The sequence below is a fragment of the Myotis lucifugus genome, unplaced genomic scaffold (genome assembly GCF_000147115.1).
Source record: "Myotis lucifugus unplaced genomic scaffold, Myoluc2.0 scaffold_20, whole genome shotgun sequence".
Classification (NCBI taxonomy): domain Eukaryota; kingdom Metazoa; phylum Chordata; class Mammalia; order Chiroptera; family Vespertilionidae; genus Myotis; species Myotis lucifugus.
The window spans coordinates 3,831,319-3,853,154 of record NW_005871068.1 but is presented as its reverse complement, the minus strand read 5'-3'; positions in this window follow the sequence as shown (position 1 = coordinate 3,853,154).

Below are 21,836 nucleotides of genomic sequence, written 5' to 3'. Positions count from 1 at the left end.
TCTGGAGCTCTGGGGTTAAAGCTCAGAAGGCAGACACCTAGGTTTCCTGTACTGAGTCATTCCCTCACACTGCAGAGGCCACCTTCCTCATGCAGGCATTAGCTATATAGGCGACCTTGCCTGGGGGGAAGACAGCTGATTCACCCTATTGGAAAACATCTTGCCCCACCAGTGGGGAGTTGCTCAGGCTCATTAAGAGACTGAGAATAACAGTTAATCTCCAGGCAGAAGCAATAGCCCCACCCTGCTGAAATTAACTCTTGCCACACATGTGGAAGATTGCTGGAGGGAAATTCAAGACAAAATCCTATCAGTCTGTGTATAGAGGCAGTCTTTGGAGGCTTTGAATCTTTGCCTGATCTAACTAGTCAGAAACAGCACTGGAGATTGAGAGGTGTAGCAGATCTACCTAATACATAGTCACAAACCCCGACAGCCAAAATGAGGAGGCAAAGAAACAACCCCCAAATGAAAGAACAAAAGAATTCTCCAGAAGAAGAGATAAATGAAACACAGATAAGAAATTTATCTGATACAGAGTTCAGAATAATGATGGTAAAGATGCTCAACAGCATGACAAAAGATATAGTAACTGTGAAAACAGAAAAAAAGAATGACATAGCACAAATAAAGAACACATTGGAAGAATACACAGCAGATTAGGGGAAGCTGAGGATTGAATCGGTGAATTAGAAAATAGAGTTGAAAATATTACTCAATCAGAGAACCAAAAAGAAAAAAAAATTAAAAAACAGGAGGACAGCTTAAGGGAGCTGTGAGGCAATGTGAAACGTAACAATATTGGAATAGCAGTTGTGCCAGAAGAGGCAGAAAGGGAGAAAGGAATAGAGAACGTGTTTGAAGAAATAATGGCAGAAAATTTCCCTAACCTGGTAAAGGAAAAAGTCATACAAGTCCAGGAGGCACAGAGAACCCCAAGCAAGAAGAACCCAAACAGGGCCATGCCCAGGCACATCATAATTAAAATGCCAATAATTAAAGACAAAGAGAATCTTAAAAGCAGCAAGAGAAAAGCAAACTCTTATCTACAAAGGAGCTCCAATAGGCTGACACCTGATTTCTCATCAGAAACACTACAGGCCAGAAGGGAATGGCATGAAGTACTCAAGGTGATAGAAAGCAAAGATCTGAAACCAAGATTACTATATCCAGCAAGGCTATCATTCAATATAGTCAAATAAAGAGCTCCTGGACAAAAAAAGGCCACCACGCAAGTATTACAAGAAATGCTAAAGGGACTGCTGTAATGAGAAGATGAAATAAAGAGAGAAACCTAACCATGCAGAATTAAAATGGCAATAAATAAGTGCCTATTAATAATAGCCTTAAATTTAAATGGATTAAATGCTCCAATCAAAAGTATAGAGTAGCTGAATGGATAGGAAAACATGACCCAACTATATGCTGTCTACAAGAGACCCATCTCAGATGAAAAGATACACAAAGGATGAAAGTGAAGGGATAGAAAAAAAAAATTTCCATGCAAATGGAAAAGAAAAAAAAAGCTGGAGTAGCAATACTCATTTCTGACAAAATAGACTTCAAAATGAAGGCTATCACAAGAGACAACAAAGCTCACTACATAATACTAAAGGGATTGATCCAAGAGGATATAATCCTGGTAAACATATATACAACCAATATAGGAGCACCTGAATATACAAAAAAATCTTCTAGAGGACTTTACAGTCATAGTAAGGAATTGAGCACCCAGCTGACTTCAGTGGACAGATCTTCCAGACAAAAACTTAACAAGAAAATAGTGGATCTAAAGGACACACTGTATCAGATGGGTTTAATTGACATTTATAGAACATTTCATCCCAAAGCAGCAGAATTTACATTCTTCTCAAGTGCACATAGATCATTCACAAAGATAGACCACATGTTAGGACACAAAACAAGTCTCTACAAGTTCAAGAAAATTGAAATCATATCAAGCAACTTCTCAGATCACAGTGGAATGAAATTAGAAATCAACTGCAATCAAAACACCTCAAAACATTCAAACACATGGAAGCTAAATAGCATGTTATTAAACAGTGAATGGGTTACCAATGAGATCAAGAAAGAAATAAAAAACTTCCTGAAAACAAATGAAAATAAACACACAACAATCCAAAATCTCTGGAACACACCAAAAGCAGTCCTGAGAGGGAAATTCATAGCACTACAGGCCTACCTCAAAAAGCAAAAAAAAAAAAAAAAATTAATAATAAACTATTTAACCCTACACCTTAAAAAACTAGAAGGATAATAACAAGAAAAGCCCAAGGAAGGAAATAATAAAGAGTAGAGCAGAAATAAATGACATAGAGACTAAAAAAATTATACAAAAAAAATCAATGAAACCAAGAGCTGGTTCTTTGAAAGGATAAACAAAATTGATGAACTGTTAAACAGACTCATCAAAAAACAAAGATAGAGGGCCCCAAAAAATAAAATCAGAAACGATAGTGGAGAAGTTACCACTGACACCACAGAAATACAAAGGAGTGTAATGAAATACTATAAATAACTACCATATTTTTCCATGTATAAGATGCTATTTTTTTCTAAAATTGTTAGATGGAAAATTGAGGGGCATCTTATACACAGAAGTCAGCTGAGGAGGGAGCCACATAGCTGCCCATACCTTGTCAAACAGGCTTCCTCCAATCACAAGCCTTATTGTTACTGACGTCAGCTGATGTCATAATTGAAGTGGAGGTGGAGGTGGAGAGTGCGTAGATGCAACAGGGACCCGAGCGTTCTGAGCCCATAAAGATGTCAAAAAATAAAAAGATAAATACCAGTAAGTGATTGTCTTACTCTGCAAAATTCAAACTGAATATAATCAGCTGTGCAAAATAGCATGGAAATAGAGCTACAGAGAGCCAATTTGGACCTCCTCCCATTGATATATGATCAGACAGTGGAGAAAACAGGAAGAACAACTTCTTAAGATGCCAAAAAAGAAGATGGCCTTAAGAGACCAGCAAAATGTTTAAAATATTTATTTCTTAATTTTGGGTTAGAAAAGTGGGGGATGGTCTTATACATGGGGGCGTCTTATACACAAAAAAATATGGTATATACCAACAAGCTGGACAATGTGGATTCAATGGACAATTTCATAGAAAAAGACAATCTCTCAAAACTGAATCAGGAAGAATCAGAAACCCTGAGTAGGCCAGTAACAACTGAGAAAGTTGAAGCAATAATCAAAAAACTCCCAGCAAACAAAAACCCTAGTCCTGATGGCTTCATAGGGGCATTTTCCAAACATTCAAAGAAAACCTAACACCTATACCCCTCAAACTATTCCAAAAATCCAAGAGGAAGGAACACTTCTATGCTCTTTTTTAAAATATATATATTTTATTGATTTTATTTTATTTTTTTAAATATATTTTTATTGATCTTTTACAGAGAGGAAGAGAGAGGGAGAGTTAGAAACATCAATCAGCTGCTTCCTGCACACCTCCTACTGGTGATGTGCCCACAACCAATGTACAGGCCCTTGACTGGAATCGAACCTGGGACCTTTCAGTTCGTAGGCCAATGCTCTATCCACTAAGCCAAACCAGCTAGGGCTATTTTATTAATTTTAGAGAGGAAGGGAGAGGGAGAGAGATATAAAAACATCAATAATGAGAGAGAATCATTGATTGGCTGTCTCCAGCATGCCCCCTACTGGGGATCGAGCCTGAAACCCAGGCATGTGCCTGTGGCTGGAATCAAACCTGGGACCCTTCAAGTCCACAGGCCGATGCTCTATCCATTGAGCCAAACCAGCTAGGGCTTCTAAGCTCTTTTTATGAGGCCAGCATTACCCTAATTCTAAAACCATATAAAGACACTACAAAGAAAGAGAATTACAGGCCAATATCCCTGATGAACATAGATGCTAAAATCCTCAACAAAATATTAGCAAATCGGATCCAGCAATATATTAAAAATATCATACACCATGATCAAGTGGGGTTTATTCCAGGGATGCAAGGCTGGTGCAATATGAACCAGGAGGTCACAATTCGATTCCCAGTCAGGGCATATGCCCAGGTTGTGGTCTCGATCCCCAGTGTGGAGCCTGCAGGAGGCAGCCAATCAATGATTCTCTCTCATCATTGATGTTTCTATCTCTCTTTCCCTCTCCCTTCCTCTCTGAAAGCAATAAACATATATTTAAAAAGTAAAAGTGAAAAAGTTGTTTCTCAGCCTTTTGGCTAAGACCAAGTGTAGCCTGTTCTTATAAGTTTAATATAATTGTTAAAAAATAGTGGGGGTGAAGAATATAATTAATCAAAGGCACAGAATAAGATATATTATGATATCTAATAATATTAGGAGCCATTAAAAATGATCATTTTGGTCTGTCTTTATTGGCATTGAAATAATATAAGAATATACCATGAAGGGGAAAAGGAAATTTCAATAGAGCATGTCATTTGTGAAAATGTGTGCATTCTTGTATGTATGTGTATTTTTATGGGGGGGGGAAATCTAGGAAATGAACAGTATAATTCTAACAATTATGATAAGATGGTAGTTTTATTAATTATTTTTACTTTTTTCTTCATTCCTTCCTTATTAACTAATTATTTTATAATGAGATTGTGCTGTTTCACAATAAAGAATAAATAAAACTCCATTTTGAGAAAAACAACAAGTTCTTTAGCCACTTTCCAAAAACACGTGAACAAACTCCATAATATTTTCTCTGTAGAAGATTACCCTAACTTCTGTTACCAGTTGTGGATCTAAGAAACACAAAGCTAGAGAACTATCCTCCACTGAGGAATCAGTAAAGAAGGACTGATTTAAAACCACACCATGGAATCTAAAACAAACAAACAATCCCCCACCAAACTCATAGAAACATAGATAAGATTTGTGGTTATCAAAGGAAGAGAGTTGGGGAGGGGAAAATTGGATGAAGGTGGCTAAGAAGTACAAACTTAGAGTTGTTAAATAAATAAGTACTGTGGATGTAATATGTACAACGTGATGAGTATATTTAATTTAACATTGCTGTATGGTTTTTTGAAAGTTGCTAAGAGAGTAAATCCTAAAGGTTCACATGAGAAGTTTTGGGATGAGAAGTTTTGGCATGAGAAGTTATATGAGAAGATGGATGTTACCAAACATTGTCGTAATCATTTCACAATATATGTATGTCAATTCATAATGAGTTACACCTTAAACTTATAGAGTTGTGTGTCAATTATATCTCAATAAAACTGAAAAAGAAATAAAATAAAACCACACCATGGTCATTGAAGCAGGCTGTACTAGCTATTACTGCTGTGTAAGAAATCACCCCAAAACGCAACAGCTTGAAACAACAAACAATTATCTCACATTTTCTTGGTCGTAGAGAACATTCTATGAACTTGAGTCCAAAGGCAAGGGAAATAAAGGCAAAAATAAATGAATGAATGGGACTTTGTCAAACTAAAAAGCTTCTGCACAGCAAAAGAAACTGACAACAAAGCAAAGAGGCAGCCAACCAGATGGGAGATATTTGCAAATGGTAGCTCCAACAAAGTTCTTTATATGTTTCCAAAATATATACTCATAAAACTCAACACCAAACAACCCAATCAAAAAGTGAGCAGAGGACCTGAAAATACACCTCTCCCAAGAAGACATACAAACAGCCAATAGGTATATGAAAAGATGTTCAACCTCACTGGCAATTACAGAAAAATAATCAAAACCACAATGAGATACCACCTCACACATGTTAGAGTGGATATTATCAACAAGACAAGCAATAACAAGTGTTGTAGAGGTTGAGGACAAAAAGGAGTCCCCATCCACTGCTGGTGGGAATGTAGACTGATAAAACCACTATGGAAAGTAGTCTGGTGATTCCTCAAAAAATTGAGAATAGAGCTACCATATGACCCAGCAATTCCTCTCCTGGGTATATACCCGAAAACATTGGAATCATGTATTCTCAAAGATATATGTGCCCCTATGTTCACTGCAGCATTATTCATGCTTACCAAGACATGCAAACAACCAAAGTGTCCTGTGATAGAGGACTGGATAAAGAAGATGTGATACACACCCAATGGAATACTACTCAGCCATAAGAAAGGATGAAACAGTGCCATTTGCAACAACATGGATGGACCCTGAGAATATTATGCTAAGTGAAATAATTCAGAAAAAGCTAAGAACCATACGATTTCACTCATATGTGTGATATAAAACTGAAATTTGTGAATACAAATAGCAGTGTAGTGGTTGCCAGAGAGAAGGGGGTGGGGGGAGAAGGGCTCCCAATACATGGTAACAGGGGAAGATTTGACTTTGGGTGGTGGGCAAATGGTGCAATATACAGATATTCTAACAAAGAGACCCACACCTGAAACCTATATGTTCATGTTGACCAGTCACCCCAATAAATTTAAATTTTTTAAAAAAACTAAACAAAGAAAGAAAAGAAACCTAAGGTTTGTTAACTGTTAGGATGAGTTTAAAGAAAAAGCAAATCATCACCTCTTTTGACATCTTAATAAAAGAAGTGACAATTCTAATCAATGTAAACCTAAAGTGTCAGGAATACCTATTGGGAAACAGCTGGATGAATAGCAATTTCTTTTTATATATATATATTTTATTGATTTTTCACAGAGAGGAAGGGAGAGGGATAGAGAGTTAGAAACATCGATGAGAGAGAAACATTGATCAGCTGCCTCCTGCACACTCCCCACTGGGGATGTGCCCGCAACCAAGGTACATGCCATTGGCCGAAATCGAACCCGGGACCCTTGAGTCCGCAGGCCGACACTCTATCCACTGAGCCAAACTGGTTAGGGCCGAATAGCAATTTCTTAACACTGGGAATTAAAGTTGGTTCAAATTAAGGGCGAAGTAAAGGTTCAAGGGATTTCTCAATGTCTAGTGCCATACTGAAATAAGTCATTTTGTGAAAAGATATTGTGCCATCAGAGATGAAAGAAAAAGAGCATAAAGAGAGGGAAGAAGGTTACCAATTTAATTAGGAGATTGCAGTCAAAAGATAAATGGTATTTGCCCCTAGTCATTAAACAAATCACAGATGGGGTCAGAGCTCCTGTTCTAATGTGCTAACTAGGTCCCACTGCTCTGGGTATTTGCTTATCTTATGTAAAATACTGCTGTAATTAAAATATTGTTTTCACTTGAAACCTACCAAGTAAATCTGGATTTTTATCTTTCCACACTGAATCTAAACTCTTAATGATATGACTCCTGGTTTCAAAAGTTTCATCTCCAAACCGACTTTAATAAAGAAGAAGATTTGTCTCTAAAGTTAGGGGGAAAGTTTTAATTGAAACCACTCTCCAGAGTCAGCATAGAGTTGAAGTAATCAAAACCAGATTTTCTCTCCTGTAAAGAAATCTTCAATGACACTGCAGCCTACCTGTGCCATTTTGTGCTGCTTAAGCACTGACTATCCATTCGAATACAACCACTTATTGTTTTTCTGAAGCGCAGTGTTTTTATTGCAATAATTTCATTTTCCTTGCCCCGGCAAGGAAGTGATATCCTGAGTATGATTCAGCCTTACTAGAAATGTTCCTAATGGAGTCACCAAAAACTTCAAAACTATAAAAATATAGCCTTATATTAAGGGCTTTGGGGGGAAGAAAACCACAGTGCAATCAACATCCTTCAAAAACAGCAGCAATAATTTAATGACCAGCTTCTCACCAAGTTTAAGAACCTCATTTTCCATGTCAGAAAGCAAAACAGGACCACAAAGATTGTAGACATGCTATAAACACACACACACACACACACACACACACACACACCTTTCTCTATATTTTGTCTGGAAGACCTGAAAAACGGATTAAAAAAAAGTCGTGCTAGCCCTAGCCAGTTTGGCTCAGTGGCTAGAGTGTGGGTCTGTGGACTAAATAGTCCCAAGTTCGATTCCAGTCAAGGGCACGTGGCTGTTGAAGGCTCCATCCCCAGTCCTGGTTGGGGCATATGCAGGAGGCAAGCAATCAATGTGTCTCTCTCACATGGATGTTTTTCTCTCTGTGTCTCTTCCCCCTTTCTTCCACTTTCTCTAAAAATCAATGGAAAAATATCCTCGGGTGAGAATTAACAACAACAACAATAAAGTAGTGCTAAATGTAATGATATCATCTACTTTACTGAAGGTTTCTTTGCTTTCAATATTTCAAACAACACTTACCAGAAAGGATGTTTACAAATACTATCTGTAAAATGAAGGAACTAGCCTGGATTGTCTCTTCTGTCGCTTGCATCCTGTACTTGACACATTTGGCCCATCAACCTAGATTAGCTTAAATAATGTCTCCACATCCAAAACAATCTCACCAGCAGCTTCCCTATTCCACACAGATTTTTCATTTATTCTTTTGCAGCGCTAGCACCCTTTCTATTTCCTCTAAACATCTTAATTACGCAAATCAAGGTGTGGCTTTATCCTACTAGTAAAGATCAATATATTTACAGAGAGTATAGAACTATTGGACTAAACCGAGACCAGAATACAATTAACTGGTAAGGAAAAGATTATTCATTCTTGCCTTTCTACCTCTTCTCTCTCATTTGTGTCATTTTATTTTGGCTACTAGTTTTGACAATAGCCAAACATTATTTTAGAGTTCAAAAAAATCCAATCAGAATAACACCAAAACTATTAAACACACACGCGTGCTTACACACACGGAAACATTTCAATATCTTACGAAGAAAGAAAAATATTTTGCAAAGTCTGTCTTAGTATTATTATATGAAAAAAAGAACGCAGAGATGACTTTAAATCCTCACAATTACAGTACAATAATGAGTATTTCAACAGGCATGCATTTTGAAGTTTTAATTAAAATCAGTAGTGCAATTGATATTGTAATGTCTTAGAGTAGCACTCAGGCAAGCAATCACCTGCTTCCCAAATGAATGGCAATACACATGCAATTAATTATAGAAGACTTTGCTGCTGGAACCATGTTAGAATCGCCAAGATTTAGAGCAAGTGTTCACACATTTAACTATGGAAGGCAACTCCATTGGTGCAACTGGATGAGTAGCTACTTGACTTATCTCAGATGTAGCATCTCTTCTTATTAGACCTGTTGTCCCAAAGCTGCAAATAAACTTGCTCACCTTCTCTGGCACCACAAACAATTCTTCTGCTTCCTGTGGCCTATGCTTACTTTTCTATTGAAGAGGTGGGCAAAGCAATGTGGAGAGCTCATCTCGTGTTTGAAGTTCAATGTTCCCCATCTTTCTGCCTTATGAGTGAACAGAGGGTTTCAATAGAGCTAAAATAGTTTTACCATTGCTTCTATGAGGCATCACTCTTAAGTTCTCACTCTGAAGATCCTTTTAAGGCTCCCCCTTCTTTTCCACAAAGAAGTGGATTCTTGGGATAAGGGAGTGAGAGAGATTTGGGGAAGCAGGCAAGACTAAGGCAGAGTGCTTAAAAATATATTCAGCTGCCAAGTTTCATTCAGGTTCCTTTGGATAACGAAGAAACCAAATGATGGACATTTAAAAATAAAGTTTTGAGAAATTCACAACTTATTTAATGACTGTTTTCTAAATGATCTTAATGAAAATTAATTATACTTCACAAAATAAAAGCCAGCACAGAACAATTCTTGCCTAAGTTTTTACAGACAACCTCTACCTCAAATTGGAAAAAAGGAAGAAGAGAAGAAAGAAGGGAGGGAGAGAAAGTGGGGAGGGAGGTTGCCCAAAGTCCTCTGGCTGTCTGAAAATATAGCAGCGTTTTCTTTAGGCTTAGGCAAGTTTGCTTCATCAACATTCAGATATACAAGTACAAGGGGTTCCAGCTTCTCATAATTAGGATTCATCTTTGCAATATCTTAATTTCCACCACTGCGAGGAAGTGACCATAGCTCCCAGGGGCTTGGTCAGCCCCTCTTGGTGACCTCTCTGGGTTCCCTAAAATCCACAGAAATATCTCACAATATCAAGGAAATTAAAGGCATTGATATGTTAATGTTGCAGTGATGTTTCTGAGCAGGGTTAAGAAAGTTTAGCATTGTTGTATTCCAACCAATGCTAATGGTATAAGTAAACAGTTATTAGAAAACTTATAAATAGCACCCTTTCCTTATAAAACATTGGTTAGTTCAGTCTGCAAGAAAACTAGGTAACTGAGATATTAACAGAGGCAACTGTAACACAAAACTATGATATTTAGAAATCTAAAAATAAGCAACATGAAGTTCACCCACTGTTGTTACAGTAGGGGAGGAAAAAAATACTTTTCCTTCTACACTTCCAAGTTCTTGTGGCTGGTCTAATAATCAAATTGACATGAGACAGATTAAATAAGAAAAAATGACTAAATTTATTATATATGTACTAGAGGCCCTGTGCACCGATTCATGCACGTGTGGGGTCCTTTGGCCTTGCCCGTGCCCTCTCGCAATCAGGGACCCCTCAGGGGATGTCGGACTGCCAGTTTCTGCCCAATCCCCACAAGCCAGGCTGAAGGACCCCACTGGTGCACAAACCCATGCACTGGGCCGATTTCAGCCCAATCCCCACAGGCCAGGCCGAGGGACTCCACCAGTGCACGGATGCACTGGGCCTCTAGTATGTATATAAGATCTTTGGTTAATCTCTTCCCACCTTCCTCCCTCCTCCTTCACTCTGAGACTCATCAGTCTGTTCCATGTTTCCATGCCTGTGAGTTGAGCGTCTGCCCCCTGGTGGTCAGTGTGCATCATAGCTACCAGTCAACCAGTCTAACGGTCAGACAGTTGCTTAGGCTTTTATATATATAGATATATGGGAGTTCCATAAAACTATGAGACCAGAGGACAAAATGGCATATAAGGCTTATTAGCTATCTTGAGCTAAGGAGATCAGGACTAGTGGTTTGTTGTTGTTTTTTAAAATATATATTTATTTATTTCAGAGAGGAAGGGAGAGTGAGAGATAGAAACATCAATGATGAGAGAAAATCATTAATTGCCTGCCTCTTGCATGCCCCACATGGGGGATTGAGCCTGCAACCCAGGTATGTGCCCTGACCAGGAATTGAACAGTGACCTCCTGGTTGATAGGTCGATGCTCAACCACTGAGCCATGCTGGTAAGCCAGGAGTAATGGTTTTGACTTCAAAGTGAAAATAGGCAATTCATAGGTACATGAGAGAGGAAGTAAACATTTGGTGAACAAATTCTTGCCAAGCCACGCAAAACCAATAGGACATAGACACAGAGAGGAGTCTAACTAACAGACTTTGCTAGATTCCTCCCTGTTTGCCACACTTAGTTCATATGATGTTCCCTTCCTTTAAGCAGGTTTTTCTATCTGAATTCCTTTACACAGGTAGAGGGGAGGTCAAAGACGCTTCTTGAGTCTTTTGTTTCTTGAAAATACAGTTTAAAATAATCAACATCCCAAAAAGGCATATTTCAGGGTGGCAAACTCTGCTTCCCCTCATTACCTAGTAAATCCTTGAAGCAATCAGCTACAATTTGTTAATACTTAAATTTAGGTCCTGAGTGACAAACTAAAAAAGATATAGCCGAAACCGGTTTGGCTCAGTGGATAGAGCGTCAGCCTGCAGACTGAAGGGTCCTGGGTTTGATTCGGTCAAGGGCATGTGCCTTGGTTGTGGGCACATCTCCAGAGGGAGATGTGCAGGAGGCAGCTGATCGATATTTCTCTCTCATCGATGTTTCTGGCTCTCTATCTCTCTCCCTTCCTCTCTGTGAAAAATCAATAAAATATTTTTTTTAAAAAAAAGATATAGTTGGTCACAGTTAGCAAATTCTTTACTCAAAAACTCATCTCCTTAGCCAATGTAAGGAATATGCATTTCGTCTCTTCTTCTTTATAATTCTAATAAATTTAAATATAATATTTTTAATCATTATAAACAGTTTCAATGCTGAGAACATTCAACTGGATGTAGTGTATTCCTCCTATGTGCTATAATACCATCGAACTAATGAAAATTATCTGGTCGGAAATTAATTGTTTTAAACCTGTGTTTACCATCAACAAATGAGGCTAATAGATTTTAGTCTAATTTTTGTGAAAAAAGAAAATTACCAAGTCAACTAACATCAAAGGTGCATATATAAGTCTGGTTTACTGAGCATTTCTCCATAATTCTGCTTATTGGCATTGAAAACTTTGGATAACAGTAACACCTCACCTTCACTGCATACTTATAAATTACAGGCACTATGCTAGTTATTCAGTGACCATTAATTCATTTAACATTCCCCACAAGGATCATTGGGTTATACTCTCTTTTTAACATATTTTTAATATGGAGGTTGAATGTTATAAATTCCCCAAATTTGCATAGCTAGTGATGAGAAAGGCCATTACTTGAACTTCATTTTATTATGCTGTATTGTCCCACTACCTGTACATCCCCACATACCAATTGTACCTCCTGTGGTGTTTTCAATGCCATATACTCCCTCTAACCTTCAATTATCACTATATGCAAATACTGACCCCTCTTCAATTTCTCCCCCATTGGTTCCAAGTCTTTCTTTATATAAATAGGCATTGCCTCCCTATGCAATCCAGCCATTGCTGTCACAAGCACACTGTATACTTTGTGTTTTTTAAATATATTTTTATTGATTTCAGAGAGGAAAGGAGAGGAAGAGAGAAATAGAAACATCAATGATGAGAGAGAATCATTGATCGGCTGCCTCCTGCATGCCCCACACTGGGGATCGAGCCCACAACCTGGGCATGTGCCCTGCCCGGGAATCCAACTGTGACCTCCTGGTTCATAGGTTGACAATCAGCCATTGAGCCACACCAGCCAGGCTGAATACCTTTGAATCAATCTCTAGATATTTTCCTTTTACCTCGTCATCTGAGAAATAAAAAGGTGCCTTAACATATGAGGTTTGTTAACATTCATATTAAGTCTGCCCAAAGCATATTTTGGGTTCATGAGAATGTATAAGTCTGACAAAGAGACTAAGACAAGGGGCATATCTAAAGGGGCACAGCATACTGGAAGCAAGTTAAGCAAGGATGATTTCAGCCCACCAAAGACATCTTGTGAGTAAGAGGCATGGGCAGAGTGTACACACATCGACAACTGAAGCCAAAGAGTGGACCAAATCAGATGAAATACATGAAATCCTATATCAATGTCCTAAGGTGAAAGTTTAGACTTTATGGAACAGGAAAGAGAGGAAAGAATGAAGAAGAAACTAAAAATGTGTGGTCACCCAGCCAATATGGTTCAGCAGTTAAGTGTCAACCCAGAAACCAAGAGGTCGCCGGTTCAATTCTTGGTCAGGGCACATGTCCAGGTTGTGGGCTCCATCCCCAGTAGGGTGCATGCAGGAGGGAGCCGATCAGTTACTTTTCTCTCTCATTGATATTTCTATTTCTCTATCCCTCTCCCTTCCTCTCTCTGTAAAAATCAATAAAAACATATTTTTAAAAAATGTGTGGCCATGGTGTGCTAGGCACACTATTATTTATTTAATGGACAGCACGTCCTGTAATCCAACATCAGCAACCCTACAAAATGGGCATTATTATCTATTTTTTACAGGTGAGGATACTGAGGCCCAGAGGGGTCTCATAACTAAAGTAAGGCAGCTAGAGAGCAAGCCTCAAAACTGAAGTACAAAGCCAGATGTTTCTCATCTGAAGCCTGTGCCTTTACCTTTACAGTAAGCTGGGACATCAAACCAAGAAGAATATCTGAATGGCATAACTGTCATTGGAGGCAGCCAGGAATTGTGGCTTAAATAGTACCAAGGAGACCAGAGCAGGTGTATCTATGCTTGTTAATATGCCAGAGTGGGAGTTTATATGCAGGAAAGTGTGTGTGTGCATTTCATTCATTGCCATAGTTGGGGCAATTCCACCTCACTGGTTTTAGAGGCTGACTGGATCATCTGCCTGTTTATATGAGGTTATTTCCCATCTATTCATTCTTCACCCCCATGGTTAGAATGTCGTTTTCCTGAGTGCCAGTTCTAGTTATCAAGTCAGTATAGTAACACAACAGTATCCCATAATCCTCCAGTGTATAGAACAGGGTCAGGGACCCTATGTGCTTAGTAAACGTTATTTTTTTTCCCATAAGTACAAGAGGAATATGCTCATTCAAACTGAATAAAGCAAAAAAAATTGCATTTAACTCATGCAAAATAAACTTTACAAGCAATTTACAGTGGTTACATGGTCACTAGGATGGATAGTCTCCATAAACTAGCATTTGGATAACGAGGTTAAATCTCAGATTAGGAATAGTTTAGAGCCTTTGGGATGCCTGTCAGGACATCACAGTAAACTGGCGTGACTACAAAATATCAAAATTGGCCAAATTACACTTTTGCCCAATTGTATTCAAGGACTAAGTATCTGGTATGACTACTGTTGGCAAAAAAGAAACAAGTAAAAAAACACATAAAACAATTACAGAGCTACTACAGTAGTCTAGCATCAGAAAATGGCACAAGAAGATTCCCTGCTTTTATCTTTCATCAAAATCAGATCTCTTTGTTAAAACTATAGCACATTGAAAGTCCATTTAGCTCAGCAAGCACATGAAAAAGTGAAAAATTATTGTAATCCCTTATAATTCCCTTATATCCCCCCTTTTAAATATGTTTTTATTGATTTCAGAGAGAGGAAGGGAGAGAGATATATAGAAACATCAATGATGAGAGAGAATCATCGATGGGCTGCCTCCTACATAGCCCCTACTGGGGTTCTAGCCAACAACCAAGGCCTGTGCCCTGACCAGGAATCGAATCGTAACCTCCTGGTTCATAGGTCAGCACTCAACCACTGAGCAACACTGGCCGGGTCCTTATATCCCCTTTACAGGTGTCTGGCTGAGTTATATAACCATATCAAGCAAAAGAGACACATCTAGAACATAATGTAGGAAACTCTGGAATGAAGCCACATGGTCACAGTAAGTAGAGAAACTAGCAGAGTGTACAAAAATGTCAGATACTTTAAACTGGTAAAGCGTGGTCAGTTAGCCTGTAAAACCAAAAAGCATCATCTCAATTCATAAAGTAAACATTTAAGTAGAACCAACACTCCAGAAAAGGCAATACCTAATATTAATCTATGATTTTAAGGCACATATAACTAAAGAAGGTAACCATCACAGACTGTCTTTCTTAAAAATAAAAAAGACCTTTGCTGCATGAAGGACCATACTACTATCTGTTAGTCAGAATACAAGGTTTTATAAAAGCCAGAACACTAAATGTTGAAAGAGAAGTCAGTGATCTAGAATTTTCTATTTGTTAGATTGCCAACGACTAAGTACAGAGTAAGTAGCATGATAATTCAGAAAGATGAATTGATTTTGAATATCCTTGGGTCACATCCTACTAAATTTATTCTTCTTCTTTAGTGAATTGACAATATAAAATGATGATTAGTTCAAATTCACGTGCCAGGACACTCTAGCTTTTAAAACCCTACTACATATTGCCAAAGTAGAACAGACACTTTGCATAGAAACTAATGCATTTTGGTATCTTTCAGTGAGGAGGCTGTGGTCGTGGTTGTTTTTTAAAGTGATCAGAGAATATAAATTATCACTTAAAAGGAAAAAAGCATTTGTCATAAATAATATTTTATATATCTATATCTATATTTTTATTTATTTCGGAGATGAAAGGAGAGGGAGAGAGAGATAGAAACATCAATGATGAGAAAGAATCATGGACCGGCTACCTCCTACACACCCCACATTGGGGATCGAGCCCACAACCTGGGTATATGCCCTGACTGGGAATGGAACCGTAACCTCCTGGTTCAACCACTGAGCCTTGCCAAGAGGGAATAAATAATATTTTAAGGGCTGTAGGTATTTTACCTGGAAGGCTCTTTGTTTGATGGCTGGCCGTGGGCACATTTAGACGTAAAAGAAAAGAAGGCATATAAAGATTCAAGGGGAAAGAGGGAGAGAAAAGGGGCTATGGGTAAATCTTAGCAGAATGGTCAGCAGCCAGATAGACTGGGTACTTTAGACAGAGGTCAGAAAGAAAGGGGAAAAAGGAGGGAGGGAGGGAGGGAGGGAGGGACGTCAGCAGGCAGTAGGGGCTAGAAAATTCCAAGGTAAGGTACAAGGGTAGTGATGATTGCTTTTCGAAGTAAATGCTTGCTCTGTGCAATGTGAGTCTATTTCATGACCTGCAAATCTTCATGATATGTTTGGTGTGATTGGCTTTCTGTGGACTCCAGTGAAGGGACCAGTTCTATATCAGGGTTGGCACAAAACCAAACAATGTCAGACCTCTTAAACAAAGGGACAAAACACAGAGGCAGGATGTATTTGAAGGCTCAGCCAGGATTTCTGAACTGAGGCCAATCCCCAGCTGCATCTTCAATTAAATCTTACCCGAGACTGCTGCAGTGTCGAGCAGAAATTAGGAGCCAGAGAGAAGAGGCTTATAAAACGTGACTTGTGACGGTGCTAGGAATATCATTCCAAAGTCAAATCATAATATCATCACAAAAGGAATTTTAAGAGCCAGAATCCTCTCAGCAGTAGGTGAAAAATGTAAAATTGAATGTGGATATAAGGTAAAATGGAAAATTAAGGGTTATATCATTAACAACTCAATCAAATATATTAATGCTACTTTGAATTTATAGCAATCAAGAAGCTCATAATGTCACAATGACATGGCCCTCATTGCAGCATTATCTATAATACTCAAGATATAGAAACAACCTAAGTGTCCATCAGTGGATGATTTGATAAAGAAAAAATGTGTATATACAGAGAGAATAGTGTTCAGACATAAAAAAAAATCTTGCAATTTGCAACAACATGGGTGGACCTTAACTGAAATGTCAGACAGAGATAGACAAGTACCTTATGATCACACTGATACGTGGAATCTAAAACAAAACAAAACAAAAACCAAGTTCATAGATATGGAGAACAGATTGGTGGTTGTCGAAGCAGGTGGCGGGGGATATGTAAAATGGTTGAAAGTGATCAAAAGACACAAACTTCCTGTTATAAAATAAGTAACTTATGGGGATGGACTGTATAGCCTGGTGACTATAATAGTACTGTATTGCATATTTGAAAGCAGCTAAGAGAGTAATCTTAAAAGTTCTCATCATAATAAAAAAAAATATGTAACTATGTGTGGTGACGGATGTTAACAAGACTTATTGTGGTGATCACAGATGTCAAGTCATTATGTTGTAAACCTGAAACTAATATAATGTTGTATGTTAATTATATCTCAACTTTTCAGAAAATAGACCAAGACACTAATATTTATTTATAAATAGTAGACAAAATTTCCCCCTCTAAATTTTCAATTGATTATCCTCCCACAATATTCCACTTTAAAATATTCCACATATGGGGTTTATAAGAATGTCTTCAGAAGAATGTGTTATGGCCAGCCGGCCTCGCTCAGTGATTGAGCGTGGGTTTATGAACCTGGAGGTCACGGTCAGGGCACATGCCTGGATTGCTGGCTTGATCCCCAGTGTGGGGTGTGCAGGAGGCAGCCAATGATTCTTTCTCATCATTGATGTTTCTATCTCTCTCCCTCTCTCCCTCCTTCTCTGAAATCAATAAAAATATATATTTTTAAAAAAGAATGTGTTATCCCTGACTTAGCTTTTAAAAGAAAAAAAAGAGAGATGGTAGAGAATTCCCACTAAAAAACATAAAAGACAACACAGCATATCCAAGTAATAAATGAAAAGGAATCTTGGCCCCCCCCCCAAAAAAAAATTGTCTCTGTTTGAGTAGACTTTGCTCTTTTTCAATTAGCAGCACTTATTCATTTAAAAGAAGCATATGTTATATTTCTGTTCAACAACTCTTTCTGATAGCCAAATTAAGTGGGAAATTGATTTCTGTATGCATAGTTTTCAGTGTCAATATCTATTCAGAAATTGTATTTCATTTGGCTTTAGACCCCATGTACTATTTTAGTTCAGCATTCAGATTCTCTTGCTACTACTTTCATCAAAAATTAACAACAAAAAATGCCTGAATGTGATGACTCTTTTGACTTAGAATCTGTATTAGTTTCCTAAGGCTGCCATAAAAAATCACCTCAAACTGGCTGGCTTAAAACACACACACATACACACACAGAGAAATGTATTCTCAGTTCTGAAAGCTGGAAGTCAAAAGTCAAGGTATCCACTGGACTGGCTCCTTCTGGAGGCTCTGAGGGAGAATCTGTGTCATGCCTCTCTCCTAGCTGCTGGTGGGCACCAGCAATCCTTATTGCTCCTTGGCTTACAGACGCATCACTCCAATCTCTGCCTCTGTCTTCAAGTGGTAGTATCCTCTATATACCTCTATGAATCTGTGTCCTCTTCTTATAAGGAGACCACTCACATTGGATTAGGGGCCACCCTAATCCAGTATGACTTAATTTTAACTAATTCATATGTAAAGACCCTAATTTTCAAATAAGGTCATATTCTGAGGTTCTGAGTAGACCAGAATTTTGAGAGAAATTGGGGAAAACACTATTTTACCCCGTATAGAGTTCAAATCTTAGACTCTAAGCTTTTGAAGGGCAGCCTCCATATGATTCAAATTTTTACTCTCCAAAGACTGCCATCCAAAATAAATGAAACACAATAAAAGAATGAACACTGAGCCCTGACCGGTTTGGCTCAGTGGATAAAGCGTTGGTCTGCAGACTGAAGGGTCCCAGGTTCGATTCCGGTCAAGGGCATGTACCTTGGTTGTGGGCACATCCCCAGTGGGAGGTGTGCAGGAGGCAGCTGATCGATGTTTCTCTCTCATCAATGTTTCTAACTATCTCTCTCCCTTCCTCTCTGTAAAAAATCAAATATATATATATATAGAATGAACACTGAGCCCTAGCCAGTTTGGCTAAGTGGATAGAGCATTGGCCTGTGGACCGAATGGTCCCAGGTTTGATTCCTGTCAAGGGCATGATGTACCTCTGTTGCAGGCTCCTCCCCAGCCCGGGCCTAGTCGGGGTGCGTGCAGGAGGCAACCAATTGATGTGTTTCTCTCACATCGATATTTCTCTCTGTCTTTCCCTCTCTCTTCCACTCTCTCTAAAAATCAATAGAAAAATATCCTCGGGTGAGGATTAACAAAAGAAAAAGAATGAACACTGAGTAAAAGACGTAAAACAAAGTACAAAATGAAAAATATCTGAACTACAGCAGTTTGTCATGTAACTTGGAACACTTTATGAACCATTTCCATTATTTTAAGCATATAAATCATACATCAATCCCTGGGAGTCCATTCCCCAAAAAAATCCCCTGGGTCACAATGTTAACAGAGGAACAAAGAGCTTCAATTACTCCTTGTAACAAGATTCATTCTCCCAACAGCTCTCTCAAATTGCAGAGCGCTTTAATAGCACAACTGTAACACATTCGGAGTTTACAAGGTCACTCTTGAAATACCCCTACCTTGACACAGACCTGAAATATTCCCTTAAACCCAAGATCTACCACAGTCTCATAATAGTTGTTTGTATGCTTTTACTAAGTCAGTAGCAAAATAATATCACCTCCAGGTATGCCTACATATCAATTCAAAATACTTCTTTCTTCAGTGGAAGATGTGGTTGTTATAAAAAACAAAGAAGGTGGTCCATAAGGCCTACCTCAGAGCGTGATCTTGGCCTACCTTCCCAATTTCCTAGCCATATGTGCAGCTATGATCAGATGCCACCAAGGGCCACTGGATCCAACCATTAGACTTATCCCTTGAAAATAAAATCTCTGTTCCGTTGTTCTCTTTTCATTCATCTTCTCATTTTGAGCTCTCAAAATCTTCTCTTGTCCCTAAAACCTTACTAGGCCTCTTTTATACTCTCTCTTATATTGTTTCTTACTTGCCCAAATCTAGTTTGTATGTCTAAACACTCCAAGCAATAAATATAATATATAAACATGGAAGGTATGTAGTAGGAGAAAAGAGTGGTGGATTTGACTATCTGGTAACCTGAAGATCTAATACAGCCTTTACCACTAAATGAAAACCTTTTGTCTTAATTTTCTTCAAAACTGAAGTTTATGTTCTTAGGAGATGCTAAAGGATTTAGGAGTGAGGTTTTATTGCACCTGCAAGTTATTTTCAAATTTTTTTCAGTAAAAAAAATGGATAGATGTTAGATAGATAGATAGATAGACAAATAGATAGATAAAACTAATAAGGCAAAATGGAAATTGCTGGATTTAAATGTATAGTGTATATATATGTTCATTGTACTAGTCTTGCAACTTCTCTGTATATTTGAAAATGCTGATAAGGTAAATTTGGGGGGAAATGAAGCTGTAATAAATTTAAACACTTCTATTCCCAAATTCCATGACTGAATATATATAAATACCTCATCAACGATCCTCCCAAAATATCTGCCATCTGGACTTCTCATATGTACAAATGTCACCTCATTATCTCACAACTGAGGTTTGATATGCTGGAGTGATCCTTGATTCCTATCTCTCCTTCTGGCCTCATATTCACTAGTCCCAAGCCTATTGAGTCTTCCTTTCAATTTTATATGTTTCACTAACTTTGCATCCCACTGACATTGCCTTCAGTCCATCCCTGATCTATTTCAGTATCCTGCTTCCTGATTTGATTTCATTGTCAATTGTGCTAACACCAATTTTATCATGTCACTTCCCTATTCACATATTTTCAGTGGCTTCTTATCTACTTATCTCTTACTCTCCATCTCAAATATTGTCCCCCACTATTCCCATATATAAGCCCTAGACTCCAGGCAAACAAGTCCATTTCTCATTATATCCTGTGTTCTTACTTTTGTTCACGCAACTCTCCTACATAAAATAATCTCCCTCCCCATTGTAATTATCCAAGCTCTATCAGCTGGCACTTAGTGTATACTAAACCTTTTAATGTTGATGTCTTCATATCTAAACGTCCTCTCATCTCCATCGATAGCCTTGGCCCTTACTATACACAGATTTCTGACCTAGACTCAGGCTTATATCATTCTGTACCTAGGGCCAGAGAAACAATACCTGGACCTGACCTCATGGCTAGTCACCCATTATTAACTAAAACCTGATCATCTCCTCATGGTGATCATACTTGTACCACATTAACAAAACCCCCTTCTTCCATTCCCCCTCAAAATGCTTTTATTGGACCATTCTCCATTCTACCTTTCCTTGGGAGTAGACATGGAAATTACCTTGTTACACTGAATTTCTGCCTTAGTCCTATAAAACATAATTTAAAATAGTGGCTCCAGGTTGACTTAATGTCCCTTATACACAATAAATTTGTGCATGCTCCTTTTTGTCCTGACTGGCAAAAGAGCCAATTTTGCTTAGGAAAATATTTCATCTCCATGGATTTATGTGTGAGCATTGAACTGTCAGAAAAATAAATAAACAACATTATCAAATACATTGTTTCCTCTGGAGCCTTCACTTTGAGAAACCTTAGAGATATACTTTTCTCCCATGTATTATAATCTGCTTGTTTCTGAGGGCTGTCATCATTTACCTCTTCTGCTTTCTTCAGTTAGATTCTGTTTTAACCTTCTGTGTCCCACCTTTCAAGGTGTTCTAATTTGTGAACTGCTTCAAGTAGATGGAGTGTAAATATTAAATCCTAGAGAGCCGATTAGCCTCTCAAATTAACAAACTGACAGGTTATTCTAATTACAAATTCATTGCTGCAGCTAGATTAAGAGACCGAGGTAAAATGAAATGTGTGAATGCAACATCAACCCAAAACTGCCTCTTACGAAAGAATGTGTAGGCCACAAAGAATATGTGTGTTTCATGTCACAGTGAAATTAGTTTGGGGAAAATTAATGGTGAGTAATTCA